Source organism: Heptranchias perlo, chromosome 17 (genome assembly GCF_035084215.1).
Source record: "Heptranchias perlo isolate sHepPer1 chromosome 17, sHepPer1.hap1, whole genome shotgun sequence".
In the NCBI taxonomy this organism is placed as follows: Eukaryota; Metazoa; Chordata; class Chondrichthyes; order Hexanchiformes; family Hexanchidae; genus Heptranchias; species Heptranchias perlo.
This window is the reverse complement of record NC_090341.1, coordinates 7,467,363-7,474,451: the sequence shown is the minus strand read 5'-3', so window position 1 is coordinate 7,474,451 and position 7,089 is coordinate 7,467,363.

The following is a 7,089-nucleotide window of genomic DNA, read 5'->3' as shown; positions in this document are numbered from 1 at the left end:
CTGAATATAGAAAGTACAGAGGAGATCTAAAAAAGGAAATGAGAGGGGCAAAGACTGAATGTGAGAATAGAGTACAAGGGGGCAGAAGTTATGCTACAGCTATACAAAACCCTGGTTAGACCGCACCTGGAGTACTGTGAGCAGTTCTGGGCACCGCACCTTCGGAAGGACATATTGGCCTTGGAGGGAGTGCAGCGTAGGTTTACTAGAATGATACCCGGACTTCGAGGGTTAAGTTATGAGGAGAGATTACACAAATTGGGGTTGTATTCTCTGGAGTTTCGAAGGTTAAGGGGTGATCTGATCGAAGTTTATAAGATATTAAGGGGAATGGATAGGGTGGATAGAGAGAAACTATTTCCGCTGGTTGGGGATTCTAGGAGTAGGGGGCACAGTCTAAAAATTAGAGCCAGACCTTTCAGGAGTGAGATTAGAAAACATTTCTACACACAAAGGGTGGTAGAAGTTTGGAACTCTCTTCCACAAACGGCAATTGATACTAGCTCAATTGCTAAATTTAAATGTGAGATAGATAGCTTTTTGGCAACCAAAGGTATTAAGGGATATGGGCCAAAGGCAGGTATATGGAGTTAGATCACAGATCAGCCATGATCTTATCAAATGGCGGAGCAGGCACAAGGGGCTGAATGGCCTATTCCTCTTCCTATGTTCCTATGTAGATTAGCAGCTAACATAAAAGGGAACCCGAAAGTCTTTTATAAATAGTAAAAGGGTAGTCAAAGGAAGGGTGGGACCAATTAGGGACAAAAAGGTTCTTTTTGTGGAGGAAGAGGGCATGGCTGAGGCACTAAATGAATATTTTGTATCTATCTTCACTAGAGAAGAGGATGTTGCCATTGTAGCAGTAAAGGAGGAGGTAGTGGCGATATTGCAGAAGGTAAAAATAGATCAAAAGGAGGTACTTAAAAGATTGGCAGCACTCAAAGTAGAAAAGTCACTCGGTCCGGATGGGCTGCATCCTAGGTTACTGAGGGAAGTAAAGGTGGAAATTGCAGAGGCTCTGGTCACAATCTTCCAATGCTCCTTAGATATGGGAGTGGTGCCAGAGGACTGGAGGATTGCAAATGTTACAACCCTGTTCAAAAAGGGGAGAGGGATAAACCCGGCAATTATAGGCGAGTGACTCACCTCCTGACTCCCCAAAGCCTTTCCACCATCTACAAGGCACAAGTCAGGAATGTGATGGAATACTCTCCACTTGCCTGGATGAGTGCAGCTCCAACAACACTCAAGAAGCTCGACACCATCCAAGATAAAGCAGCCCGCTTGATTGGCACCCCATCCACCACCCTAAACATTCACTCCCTTCACCACCGGCGCACTGTGGCTGCAGTGTGTACCATCCACAGGATGCACTGCAGCAACTCGCCAAGGCTTCTTCGACAGCACCTCCCAAACCCGCGACCTCTACCACCTAGAAGGACAAGAGCAGCAGGCACATGGGAACAACACCACCTGCACGTTCCCCTCCAAGTCACACACCATCCTGACTTGGAAATATATCGCCGTTCCTTCATTGTCGCTGGGTCAAAATCCTGGAACTCCCTTCCTAACAGCACTGTGGGAGAACCTTCACCACACTGACTGCAGCGGTTCAAGAAGGCGGCTCACCACCACCTTCTCGAGGGCAATTAGGGATGGGCAATAAATGCTGGCCTAATGTCGGTGGTGGGGAAAACTTTTAGAGACAATAATCCGGAACAAGATTAATTGGCACTTGGAAAAGTGTGGGCTAATAAATGAAAGTCAGCACGGATTTGTTAAAGGAAAATTGTGTTCGACTAACTTCTTTGATGAAGTAACATAGAGGGTTGATGAGGGTAGTACGATTGATGTTGTGAATATGGACTTGCAAAAGGCATTTGATAAAGTACCACAGAATAGACTTGTTATCAAAATTAAAGCCCACGGGATTAAAGGCCCAGTGGCAGCTTGGATACAAAATTGGCTAAGGGACAAATTTGTTGTGGGAAAAATCACCACTCGGAGTCAGACTTAAAGATTCAACACGCAGTTTATTGGACAAAGCTTTGGGAGAACCGCTGGACACTCCGCAGTGCACGCAGTCAATTTTCTCAACTTTAAAATGGTTGTCATGCTTTTTTATACCTTTGAAATACAGATTTTCAGTAGCTTTTACATCATTAATCTTGATTACACACATTAACCAATTAAGCCCGCATGGCAACAACGGACTGTTTACATATTAACCAATCAAATTAAAACAACTGTTATCACCTTAAGACAGTATGCCTTTGTTTCACGCAGTCTGGTTCTATAGTTTTATCAGTTCGTTGTGAAATGTCTTTTGTATTCCCAGACTGTAAGCCAGTTTTGGAATGTACAAACTCAACACTTTTAACTGTCCTTCCCACAGTCACAGAATCCATTTTGTTTAGTAGTGTCCATTTTGTTAGTAGTCAAGTGTTATGTTTAAGCTTTAATTAGGGTTAGTCTAATCTACACAAAGCGCATTTCAGTGTGGTTTTAGGGTAAAGACCACCGCCATGTACCCAATAGTCACTTCATCGTTGTCTTTAACCCAACAGCCCAAATTTTACGCTAACAACTTGCAAAAGGCATTTGATAAAGTACCACAGAATAGACTTGTTATCAAAATTAAAGCCCATGGGATTAAAGGCCCAGTGGCAGCTTGGATACAAAATTGGCTAAGGGACAGTAAGCAGAGAGTAGTGGTGAATGTTGTTTTTCAGACTGGAGGGAAGTATACCGTGGTGTTCCCCAGGGGTCGGTATTAGGACCACTGCTCTTTTCGATATATATTAATGACCTGGACTTGGGTATACAGGATATAATTTCAAAGTTTGCAGATGACACAAAACTCGGAAATGTAGTAAACAAACGAGGAGGTTAGTAACAGACTTCAGGAGGACATGGACAGACTGATGAAATGGGCAGACAGATGGCAGATGAAATTTTACGCAGAGAAACGTGAAGTGATACATTTTGGTAGGAAGAATGAGGAGAGGCAATATAAACTAAATGGTACAATTTTAAAGGGGGTGCAGGAACAGAGGGACCTGGGGGTGTACATATACAAATCTTTGAAGGTGGCAGGGCAAGCTGAGAATGCCGTTAAAAAAGAATATGGGATCCTTCGCTTCATAAATAAAGGCATAGAGTACAAAAGCAAGGAGGTTAAGCTAATCCTTTATTAAACACTGGTTAGGCCCCAGCTGGAATATTGTGTTCAATTCTGGGCACCACACTTTAGGAAGGATGTGAAGGCTTAGAGAGGATGCAGGAGAGCTTTAGTAGAATGGTACCAGGGATGAGGGACTTCAGTTATATGGTGAGATTGGAGAAGCTGGGGTTGTTCTCCTTAGAACAGAGAAGGTTAAGGGGAGATTTGATAGAGGTGTTCAAAATCATGAATGGTTTTGATAGAGTAAATAAGGAGAAACTGTTTCCAGTGGCAAAAGGGTCGGTAACCAGAGGACACAGATTTAAGGTGATCGGCAAAAGAACCTGAGGCGACATGAGAAAACTTTTTTACTCAGCGAGTTGTTATGATCTGGAATGCACTGCCTGAAAGGGCGGTGGAAGCAGATTCAATAGTAACTTTCGAAAGGGAATTGGATAAATACTTGAAGGGAAAAAATTTACAGGGCTATGGGGAAAGAGCAGGGGAGTGGGACTAATTGGACAGCTCTTTAAAAGAGCCGGCACAGGCACGATGGGCCAAATGGCCTCCATCTGTGCTGTACCATACTATGATACTAGCAAGAATTGCATGTGAAATGAGTTTGTCAGTCTCAATCTAGTTCCTAGTGAGCATGGGTCCACATCAAAAACTGTATCGAATTTGACACCGATGGCCCTGAATTGGTAATAAGATGTGGAGAGGCCACAGGACATTTGATGCAGGAAATGGAAAAATGTCACATTTTTCAAAGTGCTCTAGTACATTGTTGAGGCAGGCTACTGAGAGTTTTATCCTGCACCTGACCTGACCCGGGAGTGCTCGATGCTGGCAGCGCATGCCTGAAATGGAAGAGCTTTCCATTTCTCAGCAATAACACCCTTCACCTTGATCAGCACAAAATTCACAAAGAAAAAGAATAAAGTCTGATGGATTGAAAATCCATATAAAAATACCAATATTACGGCCATTTCAAAAGTACTACATGTAAGAACAGCTTCATGTATCTACAGTGCAGCCCATGCCAACCTATAGCATAGGGTTGCCAACCCTCCAGGATTGTCCTGGAGTCTCCCAAGAATTAAAGATTAATTTCCAGGACACTGCTACGAGCAAAAACCCGAGAGCAAAAATCATTGGGGAATTTTTTAAAAATTGTGTGTTTTTATTTTCTTTGAACGCTTTTGTTTATTAGTTATAAAAATATTGGAGATGGGGGAAAATGGCTTTTTGACGGAGAATCAAGGATCATCCATTCGGGTAATGAAGAGTAATTTTGCTTTCCAATTGGCCGTGAGAAGATGGTGCGCTGTGAGGATGGACGTGTCGGGCGACCAATGGCGGGAGTGTGGGGGGCGGGGGGGGCGAGTGGAGGCAGGTCATGTGACGAAACCTCCAGGAATACGTCCAATTACAGTTGGCAACTCTACCAGGCAGGTAACATTTGGCCAGGAGAAAGCTGAACCATCTCTCCCTGACCTTCAACGGTACCACCATCACCGAGTCCCCCTCCCCAGATGTCAATATCTTGGGGGGGGGGTCACCATTGACCAGAAGCTTAACTGGACCAGATGTAGCAACACAATGTCAGGCTAGGATTGCCAACCCTCCAGGATTGGCCTGGAGTCTCCCAAGAATTAAAGATTAATCATAGAAAGTTACGACCCAGAAGGAGGCCATTCAGCCCATCGTGTCCGTGCCGGTCGAAAAAGAGCTATCCAGCTTAATCCCACTTTCTAGCACTTGGTCTGTAGCCCTGTAGGTTACGGCACTTCAAGTGCCCATCCAAGTACTTTTTAAATGAGTTGAGGGTTTCTGTCTCTACCACCCTTTCAGGCAGTGAGTTCCAGACCCCCACCACCCTCTGGATGAAAAAAAATTCTCCTCAGCTCCCCTCTAATCCTTCTACCAATTACTTTAAATCTATGCCCCCTGGTCACTGACCCCTCTGCTAAGGGAAATAGGTCCTTCCCATCCACTCTATCTAGTCCCGTCATAATTTTATACACCTCAATTAAATCTCCCCTCAGCCTCCTTTGTTCCAAAGAAAACAACCCCAGCCTATCCAATCTTTTCTTATAGCTAAAATTCTCCAGCCCTGGCAACATCCTCGTAAATATCCTCTAAGAACATAAGAAATAGCAGCAGGAGCAGGCCACCTGGCCCCTCGAGCCTGCTCCGCCATTCAACCAGATCAGGGCTGATCTTCTACCTCAATGCCATTTTCCTGCACCATCCCCATATCCCTTGATGCCTTTAATGTCTTTAATGAGATCACCTCTCATTCTTCTAAACTCTAGAGAATACAGGCCTAGTCTACTCAATCTCTCCTCGTACGACAATCCCGCCATCCCAGGAATCAGTCTGGTGAACCTTTGTTGCACTCCCTCTATGGCAAGTATATCCTTTCTTGGGTAAGGAGAACAAAATTGTACACAATACTCCAGGTGCAGTCTCACCAAGGACCTATATAATTGCAATAAGACATCTTTACTCCTCTACTCAAATACTCTTGTATTAAAGGCCAACATACCATTTGCCTTCCTAATTGCTTGCTGTACCTGCATGTTAGCTTTCAGTGACTCATGTACAAGGATACCCAGGTCTCTTTGAACATCAACATTTCCCAATCTCTCACCATTTAAAAAATACTCTGCATTTCTGTTTTTCCTATCAAAGTGGATAACTTCACATTTTTCCACATTATATTCCATCTGCCACGTTCTTGCCCACTCACTTAGCCTGTCTATATCCCTTTGAAGCCTCTTTGCATCCTTCTCACAACTCACATTCCCACCTAGCTTTGTGTCATCAGCAAACTTGGAAATATTACATTTGGTCCCCTCACCCAAATCATTGTACCCTCTCTAGTGCAATCACATCTTTCCTGTAATGTGGTGACCAGAACTGTACGCAGTACTCAAGCTGTGGCCTAACCAATGTTTTATAGTTCTAGCATAACCTCCCTGCTCTTATGTTCTATGCCTCAGCAAATAAAGGAAAGTTTCTGTATGCTTTTTAACCACCTTATCTACCTTCCCCGCTACCTTCAGAGATTGGTGGACATGCATCCCAAGGTCCCTTTGTTCCTCTACACCTCTCAGTACCCTCCCGTTTATTGTGTACTCCCTTGCCTTGTTTGTCCTCCCCAAATGCATTACCTCACACTTCTCCAGATTGAATTCCATTTACCACTTTTCTGCCCAACTGACCAGTCCATTGATATCTTCCTGCAGTCTACAGCTTTCCTCCTCACTATCAATCACACGGCCAATTTTTGTATCATCTGCAAACTTTTTGATCAAGCCCCCCACATTCAGGACGTTATGGGAGGTTAGGGAGGAAATTGCGGGTCCCCTAGCAGAGATATTTGAATCATCCACCGCTACAGGTGAGGTGCCTGAAGATTGGAGGGTAGCAAATGTTGTGCCTTTGTTTAAGAAGGGCGGCAGGGAAAAGCCTGGGAACTACAGACCAGTGAGCCTGACATCTGTAGTGGGTAAGTTGTTAGAGGGTATTCTGATGGACAGAATCTACAGGCATTTGGAGAGGCAGGGACTAATTAGGAACAGTCAGCATGGTTTTGTGAGAGGAAAATCATGTCTCACGAATTTGATTGAGTTTTTTGAAGGGGTAACCAAGAAGATAGATGAGGGCTGTGCAGTAGACGTGGTCTACATGGACTTCAGCAAAGCATTTGACAAGGTACCGCATGGTAGGTTGTTACATAAGGTTAAATCTCATGGGATCCAAGGTGAGGTAGCCAATTGGATACAAAATTGGCTTGACGACAGAAGACAGAGGGTGGTTGTCGAGGGTTGTTTTTCAAACTGGATGCCTGTGTCCAGCGGTGTGCCTCAGGGATCGGTGCTGGGTCCGCTGTTATTTGTTATTTATATTAATGA